General features: G+C 47.3%; 1 long non-coding RNA gene across 2 annotated transcripts in view; it reads left to right on the forward strand.

Annotated features, from left to right (window-relative positions):
* The window catches only part of LOC114812936, a 115,032-nt gene that overhangs the window by 92,588 nt on the left and 7,909 nt on the right, over positions 1–14,535 (forward strand). For both annotated transcript variants that reach the window (XR_003760543.2, XR_003760545.2), the window contains 2 exons: positions 2,573–2,736; positions 12,813–12,939. This is a non-coding gene — a long non-coding RNA (uncharacterized LOC114812936). The remainder of the gene's footprint in view (positions 1–2,572; positions 2,737–12,812; positions 12,940–14,535) is intronic.

The following is a 14,535-nucleotide window of genomic DNA, read 5'->3' on the forward strand; positions in this document are numbered from 1 at the left end:
TTGTAGGAAGCCTAAGCTCGTCCTCTATACTGTAAGTTTGTTGTGGGCAGGCAGCGTGTCTGTTTATTATTATATTGTACCCTCCCATGCACTTGTTACAGTGCTCTGCACACAGTAAGCTCTCAAAAAACACTATAGAATGAATGTATGCATCAATTCTTATTTTTTGTTGGTTTCAAGTTTTAATGCCCTTAGGTTTTTACTGTGGGATTGGCTGGGCAACAGTTCCATGTTGGGCATTTCCCCGACGTCGGTGATGACATGAGCGTGAGTCAAGTCCCTCTTAGCCTTTGTTATTCCATACTGAAGAATCCTCACTCTTTCAGTTGACCCTCCTCCTAAGAGAGCTTTTCCCTCTACCTTGAACATCTGGTTGCTTTTACATAGACCACCTCCAGGTTATTATAGCCTTCCTAAAATGTGATGGCCAGAAGTGTACTCAAGGGGTGGATTTAGCATGATTTTGCCTACTTGGGAAACTGTGTCTTTTGTTTTTTCTGTTTCCCCTCCAACCTTTTATTGGTCGGAGAAAAAGAGTAAGCCTGAGAAGTTTGGGCTGGTGCATATAGAATGCAAATCAGTGCAAATGATTGAAAAGAAATAGTGATTTCTCTGAGTAAACAGCTTTCTTGGTAATCTTTCTCCTGGGTGTTATAAAACTTAGTCAAGCTTTGTAAAGCACATTAAAAATCAAAAACGCATAAACAAAAAAGAGAAATGAGGGCAATAAGAAATTCCAACAGGAACGGAAACCATTGATTAAATCAAGGAAAATAAGTTTGAAAAAAGCCGAACCCGTGAAATTATTTTTGAAAAATCTCCAGTGGTTGAGCGATGCCAAAGAAAACATTATTGTTGATGGATTATGTCATCCCATCCCTCTCTCGCTCCCAATGGATCCCTCACAATGTTAAAATGACCATTCACCCCTTGTATGTGAATGGCTACATGCCGTGTTAGACTGAGACAACTGCGAGCTATAGTAAAATTCCAAAAGAAAAATGATTTTATTAAAAAGGAAGAATACTCCCCTTGGTTAGGCCGAGCTCCAAGGGACCTTGCCCTCTCCCGACCGCAGTGGATTTCGCATCAGGGTTCGTCTGGATCTGCCCCGTTTGTCTCTTCCTGAGCAGGTATTGAATCCCCATTTTACAGATGAGGAAAATAGAGGCACGGAGAAGCGAAGTGGTTTTTTTTGTTTGTTTTTAGGTGGCAGTTGAGTGCTTACTCTCTGCCAGGCACTGTTTTGAGCAATGGGGTAGATACAAGCTAATCTGGTTGGACACAGGCCATGTCCCAGCTGGGACTCACAGCCTTAACCCCTATTTTACAGGTGAGAGAACTGAGCCCAGAGAAGTGAAGGGACTTGTCCAAGGCCACGGAGCAGAGCTGTGATTAGAATCCAGGTCCTCCTATTCCCAGATTCGTGTTCTTTCCCCTGGGCCACGCTGCTTCTCCTATCTTTCTCTTAGTGAATATATACAGTATTTTATCATCCCGGGGATGATTCCAACCATTGAGAGGAATAATGTTCTTTATTTCATTCGGCCAAGTCCCTCTTCCCATAGCCTCGAAGTCATAAGACCCCGGGTGAGTTAGTCTATCTTGCAAAAGGGTGAGAGAATCGGGTCCACTGAGTCATGAAAGTTCTGTCTTCTGTGTGACGGACAGGCTAGCGGAACGACTTGAGCAACTGAGGAGATGAGCCGGACGAGTGAAGTCCACGTCTCCTCCACCTCGACGTCTCCGTCTCCCTCCCCATCCAGTGAATCCTAGAAGGTGACCCTACTGCGTGATAGGAATCAGACAAGATGCTACTCTGTGCTCACCTGTGCTCATCTGCTCAGTTGCATATATATTTTATTACCCTATTTATTTTGTTAATGAGGTGTACATCCCTTTGATTCTATTTATTGCTATTGTTTTTGTCTCTCTCCCCAGATTAGACTGTAAGCCAGTCAATGGGCAGGGATTGTCTCTATCTCTTGCCAAATTGTCCATTCCAAGCGCTTAGTACAGTGCTCTGCACATAATAAGCATTCAATAAATACTATTGAATGAATGAATGAATGCATGCATGATCGTTTCTCCCAGCATTAGGGCCTGATAAATTCAAGCAGAAAGTCGGCTTGGCTGGCATAGCGTGTGAGTGGACACAAACACTGACGGATAAAGTACAAATCTCTTCTGCCATTAATGCCCCATAATGTTTATGGCTCTCATTTGCTCTCGGCTGCCTCACCGTTCTCCATCTTCCTTTCTATGGTGTTTTTAATTCCTCTATCGATTTCCTTGGTGGGTTGTTTTTGAAGCAGGTTTTTTTTTTAAGCCTTTAAGAAAAAGGATCAATGCATCAGCCCCCGAGACATAAGCCCCTATACCTCTGGAGCAGTACTCACAAATCTTCATACAGTAGCTACTTCGGCCATTCAGAAAACAGATAAATAATGGAAAAAAGAAAAAGTGGTTTGGAAACAATGACATGTCCTGGGGGCTTCAACCTAGAATAACAAAGAATTTCGTAAAACTGAGTGGAGAGCGATAAATGGCTAAACTTCTCTGGTTTTCACAGGGCCAAAGACACCACCCTTGCTGATTACAAGAAGCGTGGGGTCCAGGAGGGCCGGCCGGTGTCGTCGACGATCCGGCGGGTCTCCAGAAGAGCGGGAACATTTGGACGTGGCACTGTAGCACCTAGCCACTCAACGGTGGGACCAACGCCACCCCCGGAATGAGGTAAAAGTGACAGTGTCCAAATTATGTGCCCTGGGCTTCGGTGAAACTTCTGAGCAATCTACCCCATTGCTCAGAACAGTGCCTGGCAGAGAGTAAGCACTCAAATGCCACTTAAAAACAAACAAAAAGTAAGTGCTCAATAAATACCTTTGATTGATTGAAAGGAACCCTAAATTCTGTCCAAGGGAACTTCAATTCCCTAAATTTCCCTAAAGTGAAAAGCAAAACCAGAACTTTAAAAGGCCCATGGTCTGGGAAGCTGGTTTTAAAGAATTCAGACTCAACAGCTATAGCCTGTGCCGGTTTCCCTCTGGAGTTCCAAATGTAACTCCCTCCTCAGACCCCCTGTACTCCCCTCTCTTGCCCCTAATGACCTCCTCACAGGCTTTACAGATGAAATTTGTAGCATTGAGGCATTGTTTCCCTAAAATGTCTCACGCTTTTCTCCACCCATACGTTTAGCCCCCTCACCTACTCCCCTGTCCTTCTCAACAGTATGTCACTGGATCTGCACCTCCTACCCCATCCCCTCACACTGTATTAAAAGACTAGTCCTCTTTCCTCTTGACTGCCAACTTTTTTAACTTTGCTTCAACTTCTTCCTCACTGTAATAATAGTAATAATAATGTTGGTATTTGTTAAGCGCTTACTACATGCAGAGCACTGTTCTAAGCGCTGGGGTAGATACAGGGTAATTAGGTTGTCCCACGTGAGGCTCACGGTCTTAATCCCCATTTTACAGCTGAGGTAACTGAGGCACCGAGAAGTTAAGTGTACATGTACCGCCAATCTTAAAAACCCCTCCCTCAACCCCGTTCTTGCTCCTTCTGCCTCCTACAATTCCTCTCCAAATTTAGAGTGAGTTTTATACCCACTGCCTCTACTTCTACCCCTTCACTTCAGGGAAACTGCCCTCTGTAAGGTCACCACTGACCACCTTCTTGCCATATCCACCACTTGTCCTCCACTTCACCTCAAGAAGCAGCGTGGCTCAGTGGAAAGAGCCTGGGCTTGGGAGTAGGAGGTCATGGGCTCTAATCCCAGTTCCGCCGCTTGCCAGCTGTGTGACTTTGGGCAAGTCACTTTACTTCTCTGTACCTCAGTTACCTCATCTGTAAAATGGGGATTAAAACTGTGAGCCCCACGAGGCACAGCCTGATCACCTTGTATCCCCCTAGTGCTTAGAACAGTGCTTTGCACACAGTAAGCGCTCAACAAATACCAACATTATTATTGTTATCCTCTTCGACCCTGCTTCTGCCTTGGACACTGCGGATCACCCCTTCTCCTGGATGCGCCGTCTAACCTGGACTTCACCGACATTGCCCTCGTCTTGTTCCCCTTATCTCTCTGGCAACTTCTTGGTGCCTCTGGTTCGCTGGCTCATCCTCCGCCTCTCATGCTCTAAACGTGGGGTCTCCTAAAGGTTCAATTCTGGGTCCCCATTTATTCTTTACACCCACTCAGAGAACTCATTCACTCCGGTGATTTACGACTTCCATCTCTATTTGAAAGATTCACCAGTCTATCTCCTCCTCTGGTGTCTCATATCTCCTCCTACCTTCAGGACAGCTCTACTTGGATGTCCAAACTTCTGCAGAACAGAAACTCCTCATCTTCCCATCCAGAATCTGTCCTCCACCACCTCCCGCTCCACCTACATTCTCATTATGGTTAACACCACCATCCTCCCTGTCTCACGTGCACGTGCCCGTGACCTTCGCGTTATCCTTGACGTCTCTTTCGATATTAATTGTGTTATCTGTTAAGGGCAAACGGTGGATCGAGTACTGTTTGAAGTGCTGGGGTAGGGACAGGTTGGATAAGGTCCCTGTCCCAAGTGGGGCTCACCAAGGCTAAGCGGGAGGGAGAACAGGTGTTGAATCTTCTTTTGAGAGATGTCATAACTGAGGCACAGAAGTGAAGAGACTTGTCCAAGGTCATACTACAGCCAAAAAGACGAGCCAGGATTGGAACCCAGGTCCTCTGTCTCCCAGGCCCGCCGTCTCTTCAATAGGCCATGCTGCTCCAACCCACATCGTCAGTTAACAGGATAACCGAATCCTGCTAGTTCTCCCTTGACAACATCTCTAGAATCTGCCCTTTCCCCAACTCCAGACCGCTACCGTGCCGATCCAAGCTCTTCTATCCCACTTAGCCTACCCGTCAGCCTCCTTGCTTGTCCCCCCGTCTCCTGACTCTCCCCTCCGCAGTCCATACGTGGTTCAGCTGCCTGGATCTCTGTGTTAAACTGTTCATCAGTCCATGCTTCCCTATTCCTCAAGTACCCCCAGTGGTTGCCCAACTAATTCTACATCAAACAGAAGCTCTTACCCTGCAGATTTAAGACACTTGATCCGCTCGGCCCCCCCTTACCCTACCTTGTGGATCTCCAGCTGCACCACGGCCCACCCACGTGGCTCCTCTAATGTCCACCCCTCCCTGGACCTCTAACTAGCCTGCCTCGCCACAGCCCCTTTACCGTCTCCTCTCTGTGGTCGCCTCATAGAACCCCTCTCTCCCCATCTTCAAAGCCTTCCTAAAATCACACCACCTCCAAGATGCCTTCCCCGACTAGGCCCTCCTTTCTCCCATGCACTCTCCCTTCTAAGTCGCGTCCACCCTTGGTTCTCCGTCTTCTAAGAATTTGCCATCCAGCCCCCCCCCCAGCATTTTAAGTATATTATCTCCACCTCTCCCTCTACCTGGTTGGGGGCAGGGGAAGTGCCTACCATATGCCTACCATATCTCCTGTATTGTTCTCTCTGTGAGGCCTTTCCTCTGCTCTGCTTGGGGCCGCCCACGTCTGTCGTACATCCCCAAGCATTTAGTACAATGCTTGGCACACAGTAAGTGCTCCAGTGCAATGGTGTTGATGGATTCCCATTTAACATCTGATTGTTTCGTTTGCCGTTTGTCAGCGAGTATCAGTTTTCACTGCTTGGGCTTATATTGTCTTCTTGATGGATCTGTGTCTTGGATGGATGAACCTAGGGTGGTCAAATGTCCTAATGATAATCGTGAATAGTTATGGTACTTGTTAAGTGCTTACTATATAATAATGTTGGTATTTGTTAAGCGCTTACTATGTGCAGAGCACTGTTCTAAGCGCTGGGGTGGACTGTATGCCAAGCGGCGTTCTAAGTGCCGGGGTAGATACGAGTTAAGAACGCTACACACAGTCCCCTTCTCACATGGAGCTTGGTCTAAGTAGGAGGGAATAGGCTCTAATCCCCATTTTACAAACGTATAACGAGAAGTTAAGCGACGTGCCCATGGTCGCACAGCAGCGACGAGGCAGACCTAGGATTAGAACCCAGGTCCTCTGACTCCCAGGCCTTGCTCTTTCCACTAGGCTATGCCGCCTCTCCTCTTCCAGCCCCGATTGGTGGTATACGGCAAAGACTGGAAGCTTGTTGAGGACAGGGAACGTGTCTGTCAACTCTGTTATAGTGTACTTTCCCAACTGCTTAGTACAGTGCTGTGCACCCAGTAAGTGCTCAATAAATACCTTTGATTGATTGAAAGGAACCCTGAATTCTGTCCAATTCCCTAACAGCCTTCTAGCCAAAATGCATAGTTGTAAACACAGGGTCTGGCAGAACTGGACATAGGGCACAGTTAATATTTAAAACCAATCAATAGTATCTGGGTGCTTTGCCTGGGCAGAGCATTGTACTAAGTGCCTGGGAGAGTACGATAGATGTGGGCAGCACCAAGGAGTGCAGAGGAAAGGCCTCGCAGTAGCCCTGTGTGGAGGAACATCTAACAATGCTTGGGGCTGCAGGAGAAGGGAGAGTAAAGGGGGAGTAGTAATAATAATGATAATTATCTTTATTGCGCTCTACCCTTGGAGCCTCTGTAAGCGCTGGGTTAGATAGAAGACAATCAGGTTGGACTAAGTCCCTGCCCCACGTAGGGCTCCCAGTCTGACCGTCGGGGAGATGGGGTATTGAGTCCCGTTTCATAGGCCTCTCATACCCCTGCAGTCCTCATCAACAACTGTATTTATCGGCACCTGCTCTCTGCAGTGCAATCAAGAGATTGAGAAAACGGTCATTCCCACTCGGTGGCCTCCGACAGACTTTGAGCTCCACGTGGACGGGAACTGTGTTCAACCAGATTTTCTGGTATCGACTTCCGTGCTTGGAACGGCGTTTGGCACATAGTAACTGCATTATAAACACAGTAATAATAATAATGTCATAGAAACAATGTGGCTAACTCTCCTAAGGGAAAAAGCTGGGCAGGGGCGAAGGGGTGAGATGGATAAGGAAGGCATCTTGGAAGTGACAGCCTGTGGACCCTCAAACCTCACATGATCCTGCTGACATTCTCTCTGCCTTTAGGGTCTTTTTGTTTCGAATCAGGGATTTCCCATTTGGTAAATGATAGCAGTATAGGGCATTCCTTTGACCTTTTCAGCCCTCTGTAAGGAGATGGGGAGCTATTGTGCACTTCCTCTTCACCTTCCGAGTGGCCTCTGGGAGAGGGGAAGAAGGCTCAGATGCTCATAATCTGAAGTATTTTAAAGGTCAGTGCAATGGAGCCTACAAGGGCATTTCATGGAAATTGCAGCATCAGCTCCTTTCGGAGGAGCCAGAAAAGGAAGATGAAAGGATTCTCTTCCTATGCTTCCCCAGATGAGATGCAGATGACGTGTACCGTCATCTCGAACGAAACAGCGTGCTTCAGAAGAGGAGAGTTTTCAGAGAACACCAAGCGTGGTAGATGACTAGAGCTGGGAAGTCCTGTGACCATTCAGGTGGCTTAGGGGAGGAATGATGAAGGTCCCACTTATCCTAGGATGGTGGGAGATGTAATATTCCCATCAACGGGCAGGTGCGGGAATGGGCCCCCAGTCAACCCGTTGGGTGTCGGCGGCCCCGTCACCGGCAGCGCGGGAAGACGGGGCTTTACTCAGGCTGGAAGCTTTCGTTGTAGGTGGAGATGCGTTACCGGCCCCACGTCAGAGATTCCCGGGAACTGCCTGGAAGGGCCAGTGCCAGGTTGGGTGGGCGGGCGCCACGGCCACCCGGCTTCAGTGGTAGTGCCTGCCGGCGGCCCACCCGGCCCCGGCGGAACTGCCCTCCCAGGCCATCGTCGGGACCCTGCGCTCGGGAAAGGCAAATCCTTCTGACTCCGTGACGTCGTAGCCTCTCAGGTGCTTAGCGCGGTGCTCTGCGCACTCCTAGCACTCAGTAAATATGATTGATTGATTCTGCCTGGCCCAAGGGCAGCAGTTACGATAGTGGAAGATGGTGGTTCAGTGAAGCCATCCCTCTTGTGTCATCTCCTACCCTTGACTCCCTCTCCCAACTTCTCCCTTTCCCTCTTTCCTTTTCTCTGTCCTCTCCCTCTCCACATCTCTAAGCGTCTCATCCCTCTCTGCGGCCCAACTTCCTGATAGATAGCTCCGGCTTCTAAGACCTCACCCCCATCCGAAGCTGAACCCCCGGAAATCTTGTCAGTGTTTTCTCGCGCACCCGAATGTCCCATCTCTGTCTCAGTTATGGGCGTGTCGATTTGGGTGAGGGCTACCGAGGACCGTAATTTACGGAGACTAGTCAGCCACACTGAGATGTGTGAGGTTGTCCACGTATTACCGCTTATTGATTTGTTGGCCTTAGTCCCCCAATCAACCAAATGTATTTATTGAGCACTTACTGTGCGCCAAACACTTAACTAAGTAGTCATTATTTTATACAGCGTTTACATTAAACACTGAGGTAGATTCAGGGTAATCGGATGGGACAGTGCCCCTGTTGCACTTAGGGCTCACGGACCGTGGTGGGAGGGAGAACAAGCTTTGAATCCCCGTTTTAAAGATGAGGAGTCTGAGGCACAGAGGAATCGTGACCTGCCCAAGATTGCACAGCGGGCCAGTGGCAGATCCAGGATTAGAACCCAGGCCGTATGACTCCCAGTCCCATCGTCTTTCCACTAAGCCGCGCTGCCTCTCATTAGCGTAGTTTTCAGTTGGAAATGAACTGGTGCCTGGCACTAGTTCTCCCGAGGCTATCTACAGCATCCAGCAGAGGAGGTTCAGAATGTCATCTTTGATGCTTTCGGGGTCATTGATTTTTTGGGAGAGGAGAGCCGGGAAGATTTGGAGTTAGAAATACTTGAAGCCAGAAACTCTTGAGCGAGGATTTAGGAATAGAAAGAATGGCAGACTACGCTACGCTGTTTATTTGGGTTTGTGGTCATTTTCAGCTCAAAAGCTGAACCCCGCCCCTTACATAAAAGCTTGGAAGGGAAATACTAACTAACCCTGTGTCAGGGTTTCAGCACGGCCTTTCTTTGAAGACCTTTTTTCATTAGATGTAATTAATTCCACATTTCAAACATGCACATAGTAGTATTTTGGTACTCGGTGAGTGTTCGTAGTGGCCAATTGTAATATTTCAGGAGCTGTTTAAAGGAAACCTATTGTACTGTATTTGATTTAAGTGTTGATTCATCTGTTAAAATCTAACATATAGGAAAGAAAAAGTCCCCTAAGAAGCATTAATGACTGTGAATTGAATTTCCAACCACTGTGGGATGGTATTTCTCTCTTTTTTTTTTAATGGTATTTGTTAAGCGCTTACTACGTGCAAAGCACTGTTCTAAGCGCTGGGGGGATATAAGGTGATCAGGTTGTCCCACATGGGGCTCACAGTCTCAAACCCTATTTTACAGATGAGGTAACTGAGGCACAGAGAAGTTAAGTGACATGCCCAAGTGGCAGAGCCAGGATTAGAACCCATGATCTCTGACTCCCAAGCCCGTGCTCTTTCCTCTGAACCATGCTGCTTCTCTTGATATTCAGGGATTTTTTTGTTTTATGCCGTCGAGTTGTCTCCGACTCGTAGCGACGCCGTGGACACATCTCTCCCCCAGAATGCCCCACCTCCATCTGCGGTTATTCTGGTAGAGGATCCGTGGGGTTTTCTTGGTTAAAAAAAATACAGAAGTGTTTTACAATCGTCACCTTCCGTTCGGTCAACTTGAGTCTCCACCCTCGATTCTCTCCCATGCTGCTGCCGCCCGGCACGGGTGAGTTTTGACTTGTAGCAGATTGCCTTCCACTCACAAGCCGCTGCCCACTGGGAATGGAAAGGCCAGGCCTCTGCTTGACTCTTCTTCCCGTAGTCGAGCCTGGAAACTCTCCAGGTGTGACCCTGAGAGGGGACTGTTAAGGGATGGGTATACATTGAAACTGCAAGTGCTCCGTGACTAGAATTTATAGAGGTTTCCTTGGGTCTCTATCACCCAAGCATGTCATCCATTGCCTTTAGTTATACCAACAATAAGTCAACATTCAGTTCATTGAACTAGAAAACAGCAGACATATAGAATAGGGCCTTTCAGTTTTTGCCAGTACGTATGTTTTGTCTGGAGGGTTTTATATCTCTTGCTAAATTATCTTTCTAATGTGGAATTAGGATGGGTTTTTAAGATAGTAGTTACGGTATTTATTGAGCATTTACTATCCGATGAACTGCACAAAACAATTGGGAATGTGCAGTGGACACCTTGCCTGCCTGTGAGGGGGTTAGAGTCTCCAAAATACTTATGAAGAGTGGGAGCAGTAGGAAATTGAATGGATACGCTAGGTCGAAGTGAATGTCAGACGAAATGATTCAAGGTGTAGTTGAAATGCTGAGGGTAGGCGGTGCAGGAGTGACTGTTGGTTTGATGTGACTCAGTGTTGGAAATTTCACTGGGTAAGGTTTGCTGGGGGTGGGGGGTATTAGGGAGGGCCTGAGATCTGGGGAGTTTGGAAGGTGGTAGAGGGCATTTCACTCTATCAGTAGTCTTATGAGTCTCTAGTAGACTAAGAGCTTGGGAGGGATCAAAAGAGTTAGAAGTCATCTTTTTTATTATTATTATTATTATTATTATTAATATTATTATTATTACTACTACTATTACTATGGTATTTAAGTGCTTACTATGTGCACTGTTCTAAGCACTGGATAATCACTTTGTCCCACGTGGGGCTCACAGTCTTAATCCCTATTTTACAGATGAGGTAACGGAGGCACAGGCGTGAAGTGGCTTGCCCAAGGTCGCACAGCAGACAAGTGGAGGAGCTGGGATTAGAACTCATGTCCTCCGACTCCCAAGCCCGGGCTCTTTCCCCTGAGCCACGCTGCTTCCCTGCCCTCAAGTCACGGTCCGTACCCTCAAATGGCTTCCGGTCTAGTGGGGGAGTCAAGCATTTAAACCCTATCACTCTCTGACACGTAAATGATTATACTGTTTTAGCGCTGGGGCGGTGGCGGGAGTTTCAAGTGGCAGTAAGCAAGATAGGGACAAAAGAGATTACTCAGGGAAGGTCTCCTAGAGGAGATGTGATGTCGGAAAGGATATGAAGACAGGGGTCTTTTGGGGGCCTTTTGCTCTCCCTCACTTCAATAAACCTCGGAAGGCATGTCTCCTCCAGGAAGCCTTCCCTGACTTAGCCCTCCTCTCTTCTCCCACTCCCCTTTGCATTGCTCACACTTGCTCCTTCATTCATCTTCCCTTCCTCCCCCACAGCACATCTGTATATATCTGCAATTTATCTATTTATTTAATGTCTGTCTCCCCCTCTAGACTGGGAGCTCATAGTGGGCAGGTAAGCAGCGTGGCTGTGGGAGGCAGCGTGGCTCAGTGGAAAGAGCACGGGCTTGGTAGTCAGAGGTCATGGGTTCAAATCCCAGCTCTGCCACTTGGCAGCTGTGTGACCTTGGGCAAGTCACTTAACTTCTCTGTGCCTCAGTTCTCTCATCTGTAAAATGGGATTAAGACCGGGAGCCTCACGTGGGACAACCTGATGACCCTGTATCTACCCCAGCACTTAGAGCAGTGCTCTGCATATAGTAAGCGCTTAATAAATACCAACATTATTATTATCTGGTGTTATATTGTACTCTCCCAAGCACTCCCAAAGCACAGTGTTTTGCATACTTAAGCTCTCAGTATTATTAGTAGCAGTAATAATAATGATAATAGAAAGGGAGAGGGAGTTTGAGGCAGGTGTCCAGGGGCTGGAGGGGAGGACGAGTTCTATGGTAAGAGAGGAAAGGCGTGGGGCATAATGAGTAGGTTGGCTTGAGAGGAGTAAAGAGTGCAAGCTGGTGTGGTGGGAGAAAGGAGAGTTGGATGAGTAGGAAGGAGTGAGTGAGGGGACGGCCCTGAAGTCAATGGTGAGGAATAATTTCTGCTTGATGTGAATAAGATTGGGTTAGAGATATGTGTAGATTGGTAGAAAAATCATCGCAGCCACGGAATGAAGTATTAACCAAGAGGGGAGGAGATCTGGGCAGTAGTATGGAATATGGACTGAAGGAAGGCAAGGCTGGAGGCGGGAAGACGGAGGAGGCTAATATTGCAGTCTGTCTGAGATGAAGAATGCTTGAACCGGAGTCATTCATTCAATCGTATTTATTGAGCGCTTGGGCGAGTACAGTATAACAATAAACGGACACATTCCCTGCCCATAACGAGCTTACGGTCTAGAGTGGCTATTATAGTGGAGAGAAAATGTCGTCCCAAGGACCGGTAGGATGTAGCCATTGATTGAGCGTGAGGATTTGTGAGGCCTAGTGGGAAAGAGAGAGCAGGGACCTGGGTGGTAATCCCAGCCTGCTGTGTGACCTTGGGCAAGCCAGTTGACTTCTTTGTGTCTCAGTTTCCTCATCTCTAAAATAGGGATTCAATACCTGTTCTCCTTGCTACTTAGACTGTGAGCACCATATGGGACAGGGACTGTGACCGACCTGATTCTCCTCTATCTACCCCAGAGTTTAGTACAGTGCTCGGCACATAGTAAATGCCTAATACCACCATTATTCCTCTGCACAGAGTTGAAAGAGAGCCAGGAGTCAAAGGTGCCACCAAAGGTGCAGGCTTTTGGGGCAGGCAGGATGGTGTGATTGTTGGCAAAGAGGAGAAGTTTGTTAGTTAGGAGGAGGGGACTATTTAAGGAAGGAAGATGGGAAGTTGTGAAGCTTTTGTGATTTGTCTATGCAATTCATTGTCCGATAGTCTCTTCCCAAATTGACAGTGGCCTTATCTTTCTTTCTTGAAATACTCCTGCCAGACTGATGGAGTGGTGGTGTAATTGCCGACAAGAACGTAAGTCGATCGCTACAGACGACCACAGCGTGGAATACTGATGAAACTTCGTTCCCAAGAAGGGCATCAGAATGACCGTGGAAAGTAGACTGGTATGTCTCAATTTCTCTACCTCTTTTCTGCGAGGGATCAGTATTAAAAGTATGACTAGAAGAAAGAGGACAGACATCACACTTACATTTTAAAAAGGTTTCTGGCAAGACGCTAGGACAGGGGCTTCTGAAAAGAAAGCCATTCACCTGCTAGGGAGCTAGGGGGAGGGTTCCGGAATAGGTAGCTGAAATGTCTAAATGAAGGTAAAAGAATAAAGATAAAATGCCACCTATCTGAATAATGAAGTTGTAATAGTGGGGTCCCTCAAAGACCAGTGCTAGAACCTGTTTCATTTAGCGTTGTCATTAATGATCTGGAAAGTGAGACCGAACAGTGAAAGCTCTGAGTTGGAAGATGACACTGAGGTCTTTTGGGTTGTGAAACCCCACTCAGATGGCATTAAACTGCTTCAGAGAACTCCGAAAGCCACGTGGGCGAGAGTTGGCCAGTGGGCTGGAATGGTGGGGAAGTACGAGGCCATACACCTAGGGAAAAATAATCCAGCGTATAACCACATGAAGGTGAGCCTTGAGCTGTCAGCCTTCAGACCGGAAAGAGACCTAGAAATCACGGTCAACTTTGCCTTAAAATTATCCATCTTAGTGTGTGGCAGTGAGCAAAAAGGCCCAGAAAAGTGTCGCTACAAGTGTCTAGAAGCATAAAGAAGGACACAGTTTTGGGACATAAGAAAACTGTGTTCCTTGCACATCTCTGGGTGGCACTCCTTAGGAAGGGAATCGTATACAACAGAAACGGGTACAGGGAAACTCAATCAGCAAAATGGAGCAACTTCTCTCTGGGGAGAGACTTGCAAAATTAGGACTTCACCTCAGAAAGACAGGGGCTGAAAGCATTCTTGAGGCTCATGTGTCATGAGGAGTGTGGGTGGGTAGACATTTATTTTTCTCGGTTGTGTTAAGCGCTTACTACATGCCAGGTTCTGTACTAAGCACTGGCATAGATACAAGCTAATCTGGCTGGACACAGTCCATGTCCCACATAATAATAATAATTTTGGCATTTGTTAAGTACTTACCGTGTGCCAGGCACTGCACTAAGCGCTGGGGTAGATACAAGGACACAGTCCCTGTCCCACGAGGGGTTCCCAGTCTTAAAAATCCCCATTTTAGAGATGAGGTCACTGAGGCTCAGAGAAGTGAGGTGACTTGCCTTAAAGTCACACAGCAGTCAAGTGGCAGAGCCTGAATTAGAACCCAAGTGCTTCTGATTCCCAGACCCATCCATGCTCTATCCACTAGGCCACGAAGTGTATTCACCAAATCCCTCACGCAGAACTAGGGAACACACACTGATGCTTGAAGGAAAAAAAACCCAACAATCTTGTATATCGTTCACACTAGGGTTTTCGGGAGTGTCCGTAGCTATGAGGAGAGCTCCTACCCTTTTTTTCCAAGCATCCTTGGATATCACTCTCAGAGACGGAGTATTAGACGGGAAGCATCCATGAACTGCCCCGATGCAGGTTTCATTTATAATATCGATGTTAAATGGATTCCTGGGGGAAAGTTGAGTTGCCTGGAAAAAAACATTTTAAAATATTGGGCACCAGAGGCTCCAAATTCCTCACATTCACT

This window comes from Ornithorhynchus anatinus, chromosome 6 (assembly GCF_004115215.2).
Source record: "Ornithorhynchus anatinus isolate Pmale09 chromosome 6, mOrnAna1.pri.v4, whole genome shotgun sequence".
NCBI lineage: Eukaryota > Metazoa > Chordata > Mammalia > Monotremata > Ornithorhynchidae > Ornithorhynchus > Ornithorhynchus anatinus.